At 62.1% G+C, this 19,578-nt stretch overlaps 1 long non-coding RNA gene across 1 annotated transcript; it reads right to left on the reverse strand.

Moving 5' to 3' along the window:
• Positions 1–1,403: 1,403 nt before the first annotated feature.
• Positions 1,404–3,043, reverse strand: LOC121160632. The gene is made up of 2 exons (XR_005884566.1): positions 2,965–3,043; positions 1,404–2,291 (listed from the first exon to the last, which is right to left on the reverse strand). It is a non-coding gene; the product is annotated as an uncharacterized LOC121160632 (long non-coding RNA).
• Positions 3,044–19,578: the final 16,535 nt, after the last annotated feature.

Raw genomic sequence — 19,578 nt, forward strand, 5'->3', positions numbered from 1 at the left:
ACTCCTCCCTCCCTGTGTGTGCAGGTCCTCCCCTCCCTGACTCCTCCCTCCCTGTGTGTGCAGGTCCTCCCCTCACTGACTCCTCCCTCCCTCCCTGTGTGTGCAGGTCCTCCCCTCCCTGACTCCTCCCTCTCTGTGCAGGTCCTCCCCTCCCTGACTCCTCCCTCCCTGTGTGTGCAGGTCCTCCCCTCCCTGACTCCTCCCTCCCTGTGTGTGCAGGTCCTCCCCTCCCTGACTCCTCCCCGTGTGTGCAGGTCCTCCCCTCCCTGACTCCTCCCTCCCCGTGTGTGCAGGTCCTCCCCTCCCCTTGCAGACCCCTCTGTGTGTGCCCCAGCCTCCCTCCCTGCTCTAGCTCTGTGGCCTGGGGGTCTGCAGCCTGCCCTCAGCCTGTCTTTCCCCTGCTCTAGCTCTGTGGCCTGCAGCTTCCTGGGAGTGCTTGCCCCCATTTCCTCATCCTGTGGCTCCTTGAGTTGCTCCTCCGCTGCTGTGCCTTCCTGCCCAGTTTGCCCTGGCGCCGTGGGCGTCACCACCCGCTCCCACTGCTGTTGGAGACATCCCCCCGTCCCAGCGTGCTGCCCCTGGAGCACCCAGTCATCTTCCATCTCCCTACCCTTCCCCCACTAGCTGTGAGACTTCCGTACTTTGTTTTTTGCCAGCCTCACTTTTCCGTCTGCACAGCTGGCTGCCGGTCATGGCCTCATTCCCAGGAGTGCCACAGGGTTAGGGAGACTTGGGGGCAGTCTCTTGAGCCCTGAGCTTCGTCCCCTCTGCAGGTGGCCAGGCTGGACTGTGTGCCCCGCAGGGGCTCTCACGCCGCCCCGGGAGTGGCTGGAACAGCCCCTCATGGGTGGTCGTCTCACTTCCTCTCAGGAATCCTCCTAAGGGGCCACTGGGCGAGCAGTAGAGCAGTGAGGTGGGCATCTCGCATGCCTGTGTGAAAGCCAGCTGTTCCATCAGAGTACTTGGCCTCTGCGTGTTGGGAATTGGCTACTGTTTTAACAGGGTTGGATTCATGCTATGCAAGCTGATGTTGCATAGCCTCCCTCTAAATTGGTGGCACGTGGCAGAGGCAGCTTGGGATATGGCCATACATGAGGTACCCTGGGGGTTTGTGCCTTGTGCTGGTATGAAGTTGACCTTCTAGAATCTTCCCATTCTGAACACCCACTCCGCCCCACGCTGAAATGCACCTGTTTGTAATGCAAAGCTCACCTGCCTGTAACTTGTAAGATTATCCCGTGGGTAGAGTGGCCCTCCTGACAAGGCTAGGTGAGTCTCACAGTGACCCTTGCCAGGTCAGACTCGGCAGCCAAGAGCTGAGGGGCTCCTGGGAGAGTGAGCCCCCAGGGGGGAACCCTAACCTCCCAGCCGTGCGCCCTGCTCTGAGAGGCCTGTGTACCACCTTGACTTTATGCTTTTAATGAGCAAAAGTAAGGAAAAATATCTTCTTTCCTCCTCCAGGTAGACTTGGGAATACCCCAGGGCCCAAGCCCCTTGTCTCAGCCGGCAGGGGGTCCCTTTGCCTCCGGGTCTCCTTGGAATCCCAGCAGTGCAGCGGCCAGTGGGGCTCCAAGCCCACATCCAGAGGGCAGGCAGCAGGCCTGCGGGCTTGTCGCCACGCAGGGCATGCCAGTCTGGGAGCTGGACAAACTCTGAACGTCCTAGTGGAGGGCTGGCCCTGGGACCAGGGCAGCCAGCTGGACCAGCAGGATGAGTGAACCTGGCACGGGCCGCGGACCGCAGGAACGGAAGTTGCTGCTGGGCAGGGACCGGCTCGCTGACACGTTGCTGCCCAGGGTTGGGGTCGGGATGGGCGAGGTTGCCTCTGGCTCCGAGTGGATCTGGGCCGGCAGGAGTAGCAGCAGCAGTGCCAGAGCAGGCTGGGTGGCCATGGCCCTGAGTTCTGGGTGTCCCCTGGTCATCGCAGCTGCTGCTCGGAGCGCCTTTCCACAAGTCCTGTCTGTGGTCCTTGTCAAGTGAAGTCGGGCAACCTTGTCCTGGCCTCACCCCTGCGCGACTGTTAACCGTCAGTCCCCGCTGGGCGCGCGCACCGCGTTCCAGAGCGACCCTGCACCGCATCCTGGATCCGCTCGTGCTGTTCCGAGTCTTGCTGTGTTGCGCCCCATACTGGTTCCGAACGCCCGAGTCCTTGTTGCGCTTGCAAGCTGCGGGCAGTTCTCCCCGCGTCTGGCGCCGCGTCCTTGCTGTGCTCCGCCCTCTTTCCTTTGGATCCTCACTGTGCTGGGGTGTTGCTGCGCTCCTCAGCTCTTCTCAGCAAAGTGCCTGGGAAGCTGCGGAGACTCCTCCAGTGGTCCCGCGCTCTGTCCTCGCTGCGCCCTCCGATGGGACAGTTCTCGCTGTGCACCGCCCGCCCTCTCTCCGTTGGGGGGTTCCTCGCTGCGCCACGCCCCGCTCTGTCCTCGCTGTGCCCCGCCCGCCCTCCGATCGGGGTCTTCACTGCGACCTGCCCCCTTCCGCTCCGTGTCCTCAAGGTGTGGACTAGTCACCACGCCCTGCGCGGTGCTCCCGGTGGCCGGCGCTGTGCCCTCACTGAGCGCTGTCCTCCCTCCATTAGGGTCCTTGCTGTGCCTTGCGGGGCAAACCGCGCTGCCTGCTCGCTGTGTCGCAAGCTTCCTGCATCTGGTCATCTCTGGCCTGTGTTTGGTTTGCCCCATCCACGCTGTGCCCCATCCTTGCTGTGCTGTGCCCTGCTCTCCCTTGCTTAGCCTGGGTCTTCCCCCCCGCCTGTTTTTGCAGAGCTCCGTTTTGCCTCGCCCTGTGCCCTGGCCGTGTTCTGCCCAGGGCCTTGCTGTGCCAACCTCTTCATCTCCATCCTCTTCCTTCCTGCACTGCATTGTCTCTGAGCCCTTGTGCACGTGAGTGTGGACCTCGCTGAGTTACTGCGGGCTTGCTCTGGCCGGCAGGCTCCCAGGCAGACCTTGCCCAGCGGTGGGGTCTTCTTACCGTGCAGCTGGAGTGTCGTGAAAACAGCTTCTTGGAGCGTTTCTGGAGAGTTGGGGATGTCGGACCTGTGCCTGAGCTCAGATCCTGCTGCTTCTGGAACTTGGGAGCTTTGCTGTCTCGTGGGGCAGGAGCACCGCGCTGCACCCCCAGAGGCTTGGTGTTGGCGGTACTGGGGCTTGGAGTTGGCGGTACTGGGGCTTGGAATTAGCGGTACTGGGGCTTGGTGTTGGCAGTACTGGAGCTTGGTGTTGGCGGTACTGGGGCTTGGTGTTGGCGGTACTGGGGCTTGGAGTTGGTACTGGGGCTTGGAGTTGGCAGTACTGGGGCTTGGAGTTGGCGGTACTGGGGCTTGGAGTTGGCGGTACTGGGGCTTGGTGTTGGCAGTACTGGGGCTTGGAGTTGGTACTGGGGCTTGGAGTTGGTACTGGGGCTTGGAGTTGGCGGTACTGGGGCTTGGTGTTGGCGGTACTGGGGCTTGGAGTTGGTACTGGGGCTTGGAGTTGGCGGTACTGGGGCTTGGTGTTGGCGGTACTGGGGCTTGCTCTCGGTGGAAGTGGGAAGGGTGGCGGGCGTGTTTCGGCTTACTCTCAAGCGAGCGCTGCTCTGCTGCTTTTTACCCTGGCTGATATTTTTAGTGTCAGCTCACTGACTTTGATGTGTTCTCTGCTGGTTACCAACACAACACTTCAAAATGAATTTTAGTTTCTTGGAAATAGTAACACAAGCACACAGCAGCTCAGGCTCCGTCTCCACTCCTCCTCCCACCAAGCCTCCCCCCACCCGCTTGCAGGGTCTCTGCGGGGACGGGGCTGTTTTCCCAGAGGGTATCTGGGCTGTTGCTGTCAGAGAAGGAGGGCTGGACCCAGAGCAGTAAGATGAGCTGGCTCCCGTGTGTGTGTAAGCTAGTTACTATTTTACGTACTAGTGAGAGGAACAGAGATGGGAAGAGTTCAGGATCATACTGGTTCACTTCCCCAGTGCTTTCAGCAGCCAGGACCAGGCGGGCTGGCGGGAGCTCCACCAGCAGCCAGGACCAGGTGGGCATGGTGGGAGCTGGGATCCACCAGCAGCCAGGACCAGGCGGGCTGGCGGGAGCTCCACCAGCAGCCAGGACCAGGTGGGCATGGTGGGAGCTGGGATCCACCAGCAGCCAGGACCAGGCGGGCTGGCAGGAGCTCCACCAGCAGCCAGGACCAGGTAGGCACGGTGGGAGCTCCATCAGCAGCCAGGACCAGGCGGGCTGGCGGGAGCTCCACCAGCAGCCAGGACCAGGTGGGCACGGTGGGAACTGGGATCCACCAGCAGCCAGGACCAGGCGGGCCGGAGGGAGCTCCACCAGCAGCCAGGACCAGGTGGGCACGGTGGGAGCTCCACCAGCAGCCAGGACCAGGCGGGCTGGCGGGAGCTCCACCAGCAGCCAGGACCAGGTGGGCACGGTGGGAGCTGGGGTCCACCAGCAGCCAGGACCAGGCGGGCTGGCGGGAGCTCCACCAGCAGCCAGGACCAGGTGGGCATGGTGGGAGCTGGGATCCACCAGCAGCCAGGACCAGGCGGGCCGGCGGGAGCTCCACCAGCAGCCAGGACCAGGTAGGCACGGCGGGAGCTGGGATCCACCAGCAGCCAGGACCAGGTAGGCACGGTGGGAGCTTGGATCCACCAGCAGCCAGGACCAGGCGGGCCGGCGGGAGCTCCACCAGCAGCCAGGACCAGGCGGGCCCGGCGGGAGCTCCACCAGCAGCCAGGACCAGGTGGGCATGGTGGGAGCTGGGATCCACCAGCAGCCAGGACCAGGCGGGCTGGCAGGAGCTCCACCAGCAGCCAGGACCAGGTAGGCACGGTGGGAGCTCCATCAGCAGCCAGGACCAGGCGGGCTGGCGGGAGCTCCACCAGCAGCCAGGACCAGGTGGGCATGGTGGGAGCTGGGATCCACCAGCAGCCAGGACCAGGTGGGCTGGCAGGAGCTCCACCAGCAGCCAGGACCAGGTGGGCACGGTGGGAGCTCCACCAGCAGCCAGGACCAGGCGGGCCGGCGGGAGCTCCACCAGCAGCCAGGACCAGGTGGGCATGGTGGGAGCTGGGATCCACCAGCAGCCAGGACCAGGCGGGCTGGCAGGAGCTCCACCAGCAGCCAGGACCAGGTAGGCACGGTGGGAGCTGGGATCCACCAGCAGCCAGGACCAGGCGGGCTGGCGGGAGCTCCACCAGCAGCCAGGACCAGGCGGGCCCGGCGGGAGCTCCATCAGCAGCCAGGACCAGGTGGGCACGGTGGGAGCTGGGAGCTCCTCCCTGGGAGGCATTGGGTTCCTGGACCGTCACCTGCTGCCTCCCGGGTGTGCCCGGCAGGAGGTAGGTTAGGGGGCATGTCTCTGCTCCCCTGAGGTGGAACAGAACGTCAACCCCAACTGAGCTCCCCCTCCACCCAAGGACACAGTCCAAATGTGAAATGCTTCTACACAGAGAGTACTGAGAGTGAGGACTTCTCAGAAAGACATCTGACTGTAGGATGAGGCCCAGAAATGGCTGTCCCTAAGCACCTGCCTGGGCCAGAGTGAGGAGCCCGGACGGCTGCACACCTGTGACTACGGCGTGGGAAAGGGAGTGGGAGCCATCGGGCAGAGCGCCCCGTGGCCAGCGACAGGATGGAGGAGGCTGGCTCCCAGCCCGGAGTGTGAGATGGATACCCACGGGGCCACAGGCACGAATCAACGATTGACACACAAGTGAGGGACGAACAACACCCACGGGGCCACAGGCGCGAACAGACTGACAGACACGGGGACTAGCGGCTTCTGTGGATGCCACGTGGCATTGCCCTCCGCCACCAGTGGGGGCTGCGTGTGGCTCCTTCTCCCCCAGACAGCACTGTAGGGGGAACCCACAGAGCCACCCAGTGGGGCGGGGAGGGAGTCGGGGTTAGCAGCCCAGGGCCCCAGAGGTCACCCTGGAAATGGCCGCTGGGCCGGGGCTTCCTCCCACCTCCCCCCAGGGGACACAGCAGACACACTCCTGCCACGCGGCGAGCAGCTGCCAGCTGCCCGGCCACCAGGGACGGGGCAGTCGGAGCTCGGGAAACGGGGACGTAAGAGTGATAGCTGCCTGCAGAAGTCCCGGGCGGAGAGAGAAGGTGTCAGGGAACAGAGAAAATCTACCTGAAGCTCAAGTTCAGTCAGCAGGAGCGTACTTATCTGTATTGATCAGAAAATCATCCTAGTGTGGAAGGGGATGCTGACAAAACTGGATGTGGAATCTTTGTGTACTGTCTGCCCAGCTTGTCTTTTAAATCTAAAGCAATTTTTAAAAGAAAATGTAGTTTAAAACTAAAAATAGTGTTTAGCAGTCTTGATTCGCAGACTCTGCCGCTCCCCGGAGCCGTGGCCCTGACCCCGTGGGAGCCGCGTGTCTGCTCTTCTGGCCCCGCAGAGGGTCCGGGAGGCCGCACAGGCTCAGCGGGGACAGGGCAGGGCCGCCCGACAGGCTGCAGGGGTCAGCCCACGTGGGTCCCTTCACAAGGTCGCTGGCCACGCCCGGCGGTGTGTCTGAAAAGTACCGAATGCTCACTGCTCAGCGAGGTCACCCAGTCAGCAAGGACGCCTCAGGCAGTGAGGTCATCACCTAGCGAGGTCACCCAGTCAGCAAGGACGCCTCAGGCAGTGAGGTCACCACCTAGCGAGGTCACCTCAGGCAGTGAGGTCATCACCTAGCGAGGTCACCTCAGTGAGGTCACCTCAGGCAGTGAGGTCACCTCAGGCAGTGAGGTCATCACCTAGCGAGGTCACCTCAGGCAGTGAGGTCACCTCAGGCAGTGAGGTCATCACCTAGCGAGGTCACCTCAGTGAGGTCACCTCAGGCAGTGAGGTCATCACCTAGCAAGGTCACCTCAGGCAGTGAGGTCACCTCAGGCAGTGAGGTCATCACCTAGCGAGGTCACCTCAGGCAGTGAGGTCACCTCAGGCAGTGAGGTCACCGGTCAGTGAGATTTTGCTGCTTGTTTCCACCGGGCCTTCCTGCTCACCTGGCCTTGTACAGCCTTGGCTGTCCTGGTGAGGTGACCGAGGGCAGCTGGGCTGGCTGGGTGTGACGTGGTGCTCCTCACGCCTGTGATGGGGAGCACTTCTGGCAGAGGAGGGAGGAGTCTGACAGGGCAGCCCGCCTGGAGCCCCTAGGAGAGAGAGTGGGCCAGGCCGAGCCGGTTGTCTCTTGGAGTGGAGAACTACCTCGCGAACTTTGAGTGACCTGTGTTGGCAGGTTGGGTGACCTGTGCTGGACATGGTGTTGGGGGCAGGGAGGCGCTGGAAGCATAGACACGCCCACAGCAGCAAGGGGTCTCTGCGGGGTACGGCTGTGTGTGCTGCACTGGTCCTGGGGGCTCTGCGGGGTACCACTGCCTGTGCTGCGCTGGTCCTGGGGTCTCTGCGGGGTACGGCTGTGTGTGCTGCACTGGTCCTGGGGGCTCTGCGGGGTACCACTGCCTGTGCTGCGCTGGTCCTGGGGTCTCTGTGGGGTACGGCTGCGTGTGCTGTGCTGGTCCTGGGGGTCTCTGCGGGGTACCACTGCCTGTGCTGCGCTGGTCCTGGGGTCTCTGCGGGGTACGGCTGCGTGTGCTGTGCTGGTCCTGGGGTCTCTGCGGGGTACCACTGCCTGTGCTGCGCTGGTCCTGGGGGTCTCTGCGGGGTACCACTGCCTGTGCTGCGCTGGTCCTGGGGGGCTCTGCGGGGTACGGCTGCCTGTGCTGCACTGGTCCTGGGGTCTCTGCGGGGTACGGCTGCGTGTGCTGCGCTGGTCCTGGGGTCTCTGCGGGGTACGGCTGTGTGTGCTGCGCTGGTCCTGGGGGGCTCTGCGGGGTACGGCTGCCTGTGCTGCGCTGGTCCTGGGGGGCTCTGCGGGGTACTGCTGCATGTGCTGCTGGTCTTGGGGTTAGATTTTTCTAGGTGACTGCTGGCAACAAGAGATCTTGGTTCTTAAGACATGATCAGAAAGTCTTTTTTTTTTTTTTTCCTTGAGGAAAGTTCTGTGAACGTGTGAGGTTCCCAAGAGCTGGAGAGAAGTTGGGGGAGACAGCCGCCCTGTCAGGGTGATGCCAGGTGGGGCTGGCGAACCCCTCAGGGGACTTTGCTAGGGTTGTTGCTGAGGTTTCTCTCCATCTACTTGGAAAGGCAGAGTGAGGGTGAGGGTGAAGGAGGGGGGCCTTCCGTCTGACTCCCTCCCCTGCTGCCTGTAACAGCCAGGCCTGGCCTGACCCCGGGGCAGCAGGGCCCGTCTCTGGCTTCCCTCATGCATGAGCGAGACCTGGGTTAGAAGCAGGGCGGCCTTGACTAAGCTTGCTCCCCGCTGGGGCGTGGGCACTGCAGGAGGCAGTTGGAGGTGCTCAGTCTCTCGTGCAGCGTCGTTCCATGTGGTTTAATATTTAGCGCTGTGATTGTGACTTTCCGAGGGCTTGGGGCTCATGTTGGTCTTTTAAATATGATGAAAGATGGAAGCCTGGGCTCTGATCCTTCTGCCCCCCACCAGGTCCCATCTGCTCCCTCCTGGTTGCCTTGTTCCCCAATCCGCAGTAATTGATTGTATATTTTAAGTGGGGCAGCCCATATGCGTTAACCCCGAGCCATCCTGACTGATTTGGAACGCTGTAAGGAGGAAAGCTGTCTCATTTTGAATTTGTGCCATCCTTCTCCGTGGGCACATGGGCCGGGCACCCAGGAGCCCTGACACTGGGAGACACCGACCCTGGGTCTGCGGGGTTTCTGCTGCCCATGTGCACTTAGGTCACAGCTTGACTTAAAAATGGGCACAGTCGTAAATGGACAATAACCAAGAAAACAGCAATTGTAGCAATGACCAAAAGAAGTCACCAGGATCTTTGCTTCTCAAAATCTTACTGTGCTGCCCTTACTTTCCTGGGAGGTGGTGAGGAGACGCAGGCGTGTGTGGGAGGTGAGGAGACGCAGGCGTGTGTGGGAGGTGAGGAGACGCAGGCGTGTGTGGGAGGTGAGGAGACGCAGGCGTGTGGGAGGTGAGGAGATGCAGGCGTGTGTGGGAGGTGAGGAGACGCAGGCGTGTGTGTGGGAGGTGAGGAGACGCAGGTGTGTGGGAGGTGAGGAGACGCGGGCGTGTGTGGGAGGTGAGGAGACGCAGGCGTGTGTGTGGGAGGTGAGGAGACGCAGGTGTGTGGGAGGTGAGGAGACGCAGGTGTGTGGGAGGTGAGGAGACGCGGGCGTGTGTGGGAGGTGAGGAGACGCAGGCGTGTGTGTGGGAGGTGAGGAGACGCGGGCGTGTGTGGGAGGTGAGGAGACGCAGGCAGGTGTGTGGGAGGTGAGGAGACGCAGGCAGGTGTGTGGGAGGTGAGGAGACGCAGGCAGGTGTGTGGGAGGTGAGGAGACGCAGGCAGGTGTGTGGGAGGTGAGGAGACGCGGGCGTGTGTGGGAGGTGAGGAGACGCAGGCAGGTGTGTGGGAGGTGAGGAGACGCAGGCGTGTGGGAGGTGAGGAGATGCAGGCGTGTGTGGGAGGTGAGGAGACGCAGGCGTGTGTGGGAGGTGAGGAGACGCAGGCGTGTATGGGAGGTGAGGAGATGCAGGCGTGTGTGGGAGGTGAGGAGATGCAGGCGTGTGTGGGAGGTGAGGAGACGCAGGCGTGTGGGAGGTGAGGAGATGCAGGCGTGTGTGGGAGGTGAGGAGACGCAGGCGTGTGTGTGGGAGGTGAGGAGACGCAGGCGTGTGTGTGGGAGGTGAGGAGACGCAGGCGTGTGTGTGGGAGGTGAGGAGACGCGGGCGTGTATGGGAGGTGAGGAGACGCGGGCGTGTGTGGGAGGTGAGGAGACACGGGCATGTGTGGGAGGTGAGATCATGCCCGCCCTTGATGAGGTAAGGTTGGGTCAGGTGGAGATGCAGGCTCTGTGACAGCACAAGCGGTTCCTTTGCGTCACCTGAACGCAAGCACCACCTTTTGGAACAGTGTATTTGAGAACTGAGACTGGAGGGTGGGCATGGTGGCCAGTGGGCACGGTGGTCAGTGGGCATGGTGGCCAGTGGGCACGGTCGTCAGTGGGCACGGTGGTCAGTGGGCATGGTGGTCAGTGGGCACGGTGGTCAGTGGGCATGGTGGCCAGTGGGCACGGTGGCCAGTGGGCATGGTCATCAGTGGGTATGGTGGCCAGTGGGTATGGTGGCCAGTGGGCATGGTCATCAGTTGTCACGGTGGTCAGTGGGCACGGTGGTCAGTGGGCATGGTCGTCAGTGGGCATGGTGGCCAGTGGGCACGGTGGCCAGTGGGCATGGTCGTCAGTGGGCATGGTGGCCAGTGGGTATGGTGGCCAGTGGGCACGGTGGTCAGTGGGCATGGTGGCCAGTGGGCACGGTGGTCAGTGGGCATGGTGGCCAGTGGGTATGGTGGCCAGTGGGCATGGTCGTCAGTGGGCACGGTGGTCAGTGGGCATGGTGGCCAGTTGTCACGGTGGCCAGTGGGCACGGTGGCCAGTGGGCATGGTGGCCAGTGGGCACGGTGGCCAGTGGGCATAGTCATCAGTGGGCATGGTGGCCAGTGGGCACGGTGGCCAGTGGGCACGGTCGTCAGTGGGCACGGTGGCCAGTGGGCACGGTGGTCCCGTGGCAGAGCAGGCCAGCACAGAGACCTGCAGCTCTTCATGAGGGTGTGCAGGGATGACTGAATGAATGACTTCTGTCTGTAACCTTGTTGGGCTGCGGCTGCCCCGGGGAACTGAGACACTGGGTGAGCACAGCTGCCGTGTGAGTTTGGGAGCTGGGGTGGGGTGGGGGTTCCCAGCACTGGCTTCCTCTGAACACAGGCCGTGGTTGTGGGAGCAGCAGGCATGAGGGGTGCCTAGAGCCCTTGTGCCCACCTTGGTCAATTTGCTGCGTGAGATCCCTCATCGGGAGTTCTGGCAAAGCCGCCTTCCGTGCTTCCCACTGGCTGTGTGGTTGTTGGCCTTGCCCTGTGCAGCAGGAAGCCCTGCTGTGAGAGCAGCAGCTGGCCCAGGTCACTTCCTGTCTCACATTGTCCACGGCCCACGTGCTCACAGAATCATCCCTCAGTCCGTGCTGGCCGTGGCTCTATGCTGGCCAAGTGCTCCTCCTCGGCTTGCCGCGGCTGCGAGGGTCATGCACAGCCTGGCGCGACTCCAGAGGGCGTGTCTGTGGGGGCCCCTTGACAATGGGACCCCTCCTTCCACGGTGTCCGCGCACTCGCAGTGCGACGTGTGGGTTGTGTTTAGCTTGCTCTAGACTGGTTCTAACATTGAAATAGAACTAACATTAGTACTTGCAAGACAGGGCAGGCAAGGAGAGGAACGGTTGGCCTTTCCAGGCGTGAGCACCATGCTCACCCCTGGCTGCAAGGCTCAGTGTGCACAACACGAAAAGGGCCCAGGTGTGCAAGGAAGTCACCTGTGTCTCAGATTGCTGGGCCAGAGATGGACTTTTAAGAAGTTATTTTTATTTAATTGAAGAGTGAGTGAATGTGTGTGTGGTGGGGAAAGACAGTCTGTCTTCCGGCTCACTCCCAGCAGTAGCAAATGCCTGCAGTGGCTTGGGTACAAGTGGGGAGCTGGCAGTGCCATCTGCCTCCTGCACTGGGGCAGGGACCCAGGTACTTGGCCATCTCTGGCTACCTTCCTTGTTGTGTGTTAGCAGAACTGTGGCCAAGGAGTGGAGCTGTGTGCCAGGTGTCCTGCATGAGGCCGCGTGTCCGTGTGTACCAGGTGTCCTGCGTGGGGCCACGTGTCCGTGTGTACCAGGTGTCCTGCGTGGGGCCACGTGTCCGTGTGTACAGGGTGCCCTGCGTGAGGCCTTGTGTCCGTGTGTACCAGGTGTCCTGCGTGAGGCTGCGTGTCCGTGTGTACCAGGTGTCCTGCGTGAGGCCGCGTGTCCGTGTGTACCAGGTGCCCTGCGTGAGGCCGCGTGTCTGTTATACCAGGTGTCCTGCGTGGGGCCACGTGTCTGTGTGTACCAGGTGTCCTGCGTGAGGCCGCGTGTCCATGTGTACCAGGTGTCCTGCGTGAGGCCGTGTGTCTGTGTGTACCAGGTGTCCTGCGTGAGGCCGTGTGTCCATGTGTACCAGGTGTCCTGTGTGGGGCCGTGTGTCCGTGTGTACCAGGTGCCCTGCGTGAGGCCGTGTGTCTATGTGTACCAGGTGCCCTGCGTGAGGCCGTGTGTCCGTGTGTACCAGGTGTCCTGCGTGAGGCCGCGTGTCCGTGTGTACCAGGTGTCCTGCGTGGGGTCGCGTGTCCGTGTGTACCAGGTGTCCTGCATGAAGGCGCACATCAGCGTACTGAAGTTTTTCTGTTCCCCTTCCCCATCTTTATGGGTGTCATGATTGTGGTCACACCACACGTGCAGGGGAGTAGGGAGCTCTGGCCCCCGCCGGCCCGCTCTGGAAGGCTCTGCGGGTTTCAATGTCCGCCTGGCGCTCCGTTTGCCATGCTGTGCATCCGTTTGCTTGTTGCTTCTCTGGCTGACCTTTCCACTTCCAGACTGTGAGAGGAAGTGGCAGATTCTTGCTCGGGCCTGGCTTCCTCCCGTTGACTCAGAAGCCCTGAGGTTGACCTGGGGCGGCATCGCCCAACCTACTTTCTGCGGGATAATATTACTAGCCACTTCTTGTTCTTGGGGAGAATGGGACGTGGCTCTGCGGGAATGGCTGTGCTGGCTTGTGGTTCCACAGGCTTCCAAGGCCGTCAGGATGTGGCTGAGCCGGATGTGGTGTTGCTGTGCAGTCCCCTCTGGGCACTCTGACCCTGCTGACACTCCTGCTGGGTCCTCCACATTCATTGTTTCCAGGTCCCGAGCCGACAAGTCCTATAAAAGCAGTAAGCATGCAAGGTGCCAGGACACTGCAGCCCTTGCTTGCAGGATGCCTGAGCGCTGGCGAGCTTTCTGCCCTTCGGTCCATCGGCCTCCCTGGGCAGGGCCATGGCCGACAACCTCCACCCCAGTGGTCTGTAAAAGATCTGGAAGCCACTGTCACAGGAGTGAGTGCAGTTCGGTGGAAAGCAGGGCACTCATGGGAGTCCCCTGCTAGGTCTTCCTTGTGGTCCTCCCTGTGCCTGGCCATGCCCAGAAGGACGCTGGGCATGGGACTGCATGGGTGTGGCTGGTCCTGCCCCCGGGGCACACACATGCCTGCTTGCTTTTCTCTGTCATTGTCCTCCTCATCTGAGGGCACTCTGGGCTTACCACTGCCCACTGCCCACACAGGTCTGTGCAGGGTGACCACACGCTGTCTGTCACAGCCACTCTATAGGGACAGAGATGACTCCATGTTGTAACAGCTACTGTATGGGGCTAGAGGTGGCCCCATGCTGCCACTCACAGTCATGCTCTAGAGAAGGGGTGACCCCTCACTGCCACTCAGAGCCACACTGTAGGGACAGAGATGACCCCATGGTGCCATAGCCCATTATGGCTATGACCAAGGGTGGGCCCTTGGTGTCCGCGTCCTGTCTCCTGGTGTGGCGTATGCAGACCATACTGCTGAGGGCGTGCATGTAGTGTCAGTGGTCAGCAGAGCATCCCCTGGGCTCCTAAACTATGTGGCCTGGATTCTCCTATGGCCGCTCACCTGTGTGTTGCTGACCCTGTGGCTGGTGTGGCCCTGGTGACCCTAGTAGCAGCCAGTGCCAATGAGTCCCCTGTGTGCCCTGGCCTGGTGGTTCTGTCCCATGCTGCCGTGTGTGTGTGGCCCAGCCCCTCCTAGGTGGGAGGCCCTGGACTCAGCAGGGTGAGTGCAGTGCGGGGCCAGGAGGAGCCAGTTGACTGGATATCCAGGCAGGCAAGCTTCCAGTGAATGCTGTGTCCTTGATCCAGCACGTGAGCCACACGAGACTGCAGGCCGACGGGGCCTGAGCAGGGGCACCTCAAGATTAGGACGAAGCAGTGGGGTCCTGGGGAAGGGTCTCCTGCTGCAGAATCGGGAAAGAGGCTGGGACACGGGTTTACCAGTTGTGTCCTGTGGCCCAGCCGTGCCCAGAGCCTGGCCGTGGACACTGATGTCGTCTGCTGGGGCATGAGCTACGTCTCACCCATCACCGATGGGTCACAGAGCCAGTGCTAGGCCCATTGTGTTGTGTAGCTAGTCCAGCTTTGTCCACGCTGGGTCAGCAGCCACGGGTGCCCCTGTGAGGCAGACAGAGTGGTGGAGCACTAGGTCTTCGAACTGCAGCCCCAGTTAGATTCACAGTTGGGGTGTCTGTCACTACATATGGTGGGGTGTGTCAGGCATTCGGTGGAAGTGTGTGTTGGGGTCTCCGTCATGCACATGGTGGACTGTCCACAGCGCACGCCTGGTACAGCTTGGTCCCAGTGGCCACGTGGCCGGCCTCCCACAGGGCATGACTTTCTGACTTTGGCAAGTGTTTGCCGCTTTCCCGTGTGCCAGTTAAGCCCTGGGACTACAGACTCCACGAGGTCTCAGCATGGGTGGCGAGCTGCCCGTGTGCCGTTCCACAGTGCCACCCACCCATGCTGTGTCACAGGAGGCTGAGAGCCCGTGTCCAGGTGGTTAGCGACCCCCTGGGAATCAGTAGCTGGGTGTTGGCCGGAGGGAGGAGGAGCAGCTGCTTGTCTTGTGCCCTGGTCATGGTGCGAAGCCCAAAGCTGCTGGGTGCAGTGTTTGCTGCTGAGTTGGCGTCCCCGTCGTGGAGGGCCTGTGTGTCGCATCCCCACATGTTGTTGCGTGAGGGGAAGATGTGTGCTTTTGGGGGTGCCAGTTGAGATGGCGCTTGCTGCATCTGCTGCTGGCCCCGGACCAAGTGCTGACGTCTCAGGAGTGGAAACGGCTGGGGTGCCCCCTCCGTGGTGCAGGCATGGCCGGCCTGGGCTGGGGCCGTGCTGGTGATAGCTGCGCCCCGCGGTGGCTGCCCTCGGCCTCGGCCGCGACATCTCAGGAGAAAGCTTTCTGTATTTCTGACTTCCTTTTAAGCCGTTTTATGTTTTATTCAAGCCAGGATCTGCCCGCTGTGGCTTCTCTGTGCTTTAGATGGGAAACTGGGGCAGGTCCCTCGCCTCGCCATCCCAGCCGCTCCGCCCTTTGCTCTTCAGTTTCTTTTCCTTTTAAAATATTTCTATATTTCTTTGAAAGGCAGAGCAAAAGAAGTGGGGGAGGGAGAAGGGGAGAGGGATCTTCTATGTGGCTCATTCCCCTCCCTCCACACGTGGCTTCCAGGGCTGGGCCAGGTCTCCCACTTGGGTGCTGGGACCCAGGGCCTGAGTCACCCACACTGCCTTCCCAGGTGCTCGGCAGCAGAACCACCAGGACTGCAACCAGGGCTCCCCTATGGGGTGCCTGGGGGTTGCCGGTGTGGCAGGTGTCAGCTAGGGCACTCCAACGGGCGCCCCTGTGTCTCGTCTTTCCCCCGTGGTGCGTGGGTGCAGGCGCTGTGTGTGTCTCCTGGCCAGCCTTTCCCGTGGCTGGGATGAAGGGCATACCCGCTGAGAAGGCTGCCGGCAGTGACCGACAATGAGTGCGGCTGTCGCTGGGCGGTGGCATCCAGTGAGTCCTCACTGACCAAGCTTCCTGTGCGTGTGCTGTGACTCCGTGTGTGGCAGCCGTGTGGTGTGCGTCTCAGAGGGCGCTGCTCCGTGGCTGCCTCTTCCTTAGTGGCTTGCCCTTGGAGCTTCCGGAAGGACGCTGAGCCCTTGGCCGTGCTGTCGGTGTGCGGCACACCACGCCGGACGGGAGCAGCGCCTGCTGCCACAGCACGTGCCGGCCCGTTCTCGTCATGCCCCACGGGCTTCCTGTGATGGGCAGGACTTGTGAGACATGGAGGTCTGAGGAAGCTCCGAGTCTGCACCCAGCAGGCCGGCGACACACAGAACCCCCTCAGTGCTCTTAAGGCCCCACGTCCTCCTGGAGCCCACTCGGGGCCAAGCTACCTGGGTCGGGCCAGGGGGCCTCTGCTGCTGCGGGTGGTGCAGCTGGCGTGTGCCCCTCAACCTGAACTCTGGGACCCGCTCCCCTCATTATCCTGAATTCTGCGAGTCCCCGGTGCCCCCTGCCCCGCAGCTGTGTGCTGGGTGGTCCTGGGAAGCCTGTGGGCCCCCTCAGCGGGCTCTTGGTGGACAGTGCACGAGCAGCCCGCCCAGCTCATGGTCTGCAGGGTTGACTTTCTGTGGATGAGGCGCCAGGTGGCCCGAGCGTCCTCTGTCGTGGGGTTTCTGTACAATGCCTTGCGTGTGCCCAGAGCACCGTTGGCAGCAGTGTGAGCACACAGCTGTGTTCCAGTGCAGAGTGGCCAGGAAGGGCTGTTCTGCATCCCCACAGCCTCGGCGGGGTACACTAGGGTTGGTAGGGGTCTTGTGCTGTGGCCTCGGAGGCACGCTGTGCTGGGTTCCCCATGGTACCCACGGCTGACTGCAGCCTTGGGTTCCTCACAGTCATGTTCCCGAGCAGGGTGAAGGACTTGGCTGGTGTGGGATTCTAAAGAGTCCTCCAGAGTCTGGTGTCTGGACCAGAGGCTGCTGTGCATCATTGTGGCCCCTTGGTCTGTTGCAGGGAAGCCCTCCATTCCCCTGCCTTCCCCATATGCCACATTCTCATTGGTGGCTTGGCCAGGTCTGAGGGGACCCAAACGTTCCTTGGGAACCAGCCTCAGTTCTGGGAGGGTGGGCACGCCATGGGGCCCAGAGTGGGAGGCTGCTGGACCCGGAGTGGGTGGCTGCTGGGCCTGGGGTGGGCGGCTGCTGGACCTGGGGTGAGCACGCCCATGGGGCTGGGTGGCCACTGGGCCCGGGGTGGGCAGCTGCTGGGCCTGGGGTGGGCGGCTGCCCTGGGCCATGCTTGCAGCCTGTGGCTCCGAGCCAGCCTGCCCTGGCCTTGTCCATCCCTCAGCCCTTCCTGATGTCCTAGCAGAGACTTGGGACGAAGGGACAGATGTGACCTCATCCCACCCACAAGAGGCTTCTGGAGGTCACTCCGGGAAGGCAGGGCCTCTGGGCCTCAGCCGGGAGTGAAGTCAGAGCTGTGAGCAGAAAGCAGCCTGTGGCAGTGGCTCTATCAGCAGCGTGGATAAACCCATTCCGGCAGGCGCATGCCCACGTGTCATCGCCCACTGCATAAACTTGCTGCCCAGACTCGGACACAGCCAGAGGCCTGAACTGTCTGCTTCTTGGCTGAGTTACACCTGCTCCCAGAGTGGCTCGGCATGTGGAGGAGACTCAGCGCAGCTGCTGGGCAGTCAGAACCAGGTGACTCGGGGTGCTGGTTACCCCCTGAGGATTACGGCTCAAGAAGACCTGCCGTGGGCTTTCGTGACCTGCTCGCAGACGACACATAGCGGGAAGGATAAAATAACATCCTGTGAAAGTGAGAGTAGCAGCGACTGAGACCCGTGACCTGTTAATGTTGCCCTTTGTAGTGGCGTTGTCCTCCTCGGCCGGGCCACTCGGCCTTCCCGTGACAGCCACCTTCGTGGTGTGACCCCTGTGTTCTGAGTGATCAAGTGGATGGATTGTCCTGACTGTGTGAGCCACGTGGCTCGCCCTGTGGGGTCAGCGACTGCATCTTCTGGGGTTGGGCTCCTGGGCATGCGTGCGGGCCATGCACGTGACACGTGGGTGTGTAAATGCAGTGATGGTGTCTGAGGCTGCTGTGGGGCCTTTACTCTGTCTTTGGCCTGTTCTTGGTGACCATTGGAACCCTCTGAGAGGGCTGTGCCCAGCCACCCTCTTGCCAGGAGCAGGGAGAGGCGTACCTGTGCCCGGCCGGGTGGTCATTATTGGCAAAACTCGGCCGCCTTGCTCCCTTCCCCTCCACTTCCCCGTCATTTTCCACGAGCACGGGGTATTTTTGGAGAAAATTGCCAAGTTGATTGTACTAATGGAAATTCATGAAAACACTCATTTGAATTGTTGAAGGATGTGCGTTAAAGAACTTGAGTGGCAGTGCCCCTTGGCGCGGTGGGTATGCCGAGTTACAGTGCATGCCTCCGCTCCGCGTGGCTGCAGTGTCTGCTGTGCGTGCTGACCTCACGGCTGCTTCTGTCTGTGAGAGCAGTCGGTCACTGATGTGCTGTTTTGGGGTGTTGTACCTGGGACTGCCCCTGCGTTGGCCTTTGTGGATGGGCTCGTGGGAGATTGCACTGTGGTCTGTCCTGCCCTTCTCTCCCACAGGATCGCCACCCCTCCTACAGTGGCCCGGGGTGTCCGTCACTGGGGCTCTGCTGGGTAGGACACGTCCGACACACACGTGGGTGCCAGGGGAGGGTTGCGCCAGGCAGAGTCCATCTCTAGCTTTGGCTCAGGGCTGCTGCCACCCTTGCTGCTTGCTCGCCTGCTCTGTGTGGCCAGCGCGGGCTTGGGGTTGGGGCAGCTGTGTTGGGGGACCCTCCTGCTCTTCCGTGTCTCGTCAGCACCCCTACACCCCTTCTCCTGGTCACGGGCATGTCACTCGTGGTATTGCTTTGTTTCTGGGAAGTCTGTCCGTTTTCTCTGAAGTCCATCGGTGGGCCAGGTGCATTCCGCCGCCTCCCGCCTGCAGTTGGCCAGCCACGTTCCATGGTCTTCCGCCTGCGGTGGGCCAGCCACGTTCCATGGTCTCCCGCCTGTGGTGGGCCAGCCGTGTTCCACCATCTCCCACCTGCGGTGGGCCAGCCACGTTCCACGGTCTCCCGCCTGCGGTGGGCCAGCCACGTTCCATGGTCTTCCGCCTGCGGTGGGCCAGCCACGTTCCATGGTCTTCCGCCTGCGGTGGGCCAGCCACGTTCCGTGGTCTTCCGCCTGCTCTGCCCCAGAATGGCTGCTGGGGTCGTGTAGCACGCCACACAGGCCAAGCTGCTGCTGAGGCCTCGGTTCCCTTTGGGCGATTCTTTTGTTTTTTAAATGTTATTCCTTTTTTATTCATTTATTTCAGAGGGAGAGTTACAGTTTTACTGGCTCACTCCCCAAATGCCCGCTGTAGTCAGGAGGGCCCCAGGCTGCAGCCTGTTGTGTGGGTGGCAGGCACCCAAGGACGGAGCTGTCCCCTGCTGCCTGCTGGGGTGTGCGTTGGCAGGAAGCTGGAATGAGACGCAGCGCGGGACTCAGGCCGGGGTCCTCTGATGTGGGAGGGTGTGTCCATTCCGCAGCACCACACTCACACTGAGGGCCGAAACAGCCCCAGCTGTCCACTTGTTCTTTAGACTACGATTTCTGAGAATTCCTTTAGGTTTTTGGAGAAGATGCCTCTGTGTCCACCAGGTGTCCCTGCACTGCCAGCCCAGGCTGACCCAGTGCTGTGGGCGCCACTGGGCGCCAGCTGCCCGTGGTGGGCCCTGGCCGCATGTTTCTCCTGCTTTGCTCACTGCCAGGGCTGCTGTCCCCGGAGCCTTGAGCCCAGTGGTGGGGTGGTGCCTGGGCAGGGCCTTGGGCTTGGCCCTTGGTTTCTGTCCCTTGTGGAGTGGACGCGGTCTCAGCACCCAGCAGACCCCTTCCTGGCATGTCCTCATGGCTGCCCCAGGTGGAGGGGAGAAGGGCAGTGGGCAGTGTGTAGGGCCCAGGCCCTGGCTGTCGCCCCCTCTCCACGCTGCCCAGGTGCAGCTGTGTGCTGGGCCGCAGGGGGCCGTGCGGTGAGCAGCTGTGTGCTGCGCTTCCCTGGGGTCACTGGCAGAGGGCAGTGGGGACAGCGGGAGA

This window comes from Ochotona curzoniae, unplaced genomic scaffold, assembly GCF_017591425.1.
Source record: "Ochotona curzoniae isolate NIBS_2020 unplaced genomic scaffold, NIBS_Ocur_1.0 contig_4516, whole genome shotgun sequence".
NCBI classification, from domain to species: Eukaryota; Metazoa; Chordata; class Mammalia; order Lagomorpha; family Ochotonidae; genus Ochotona; species Ochotona curzoniae.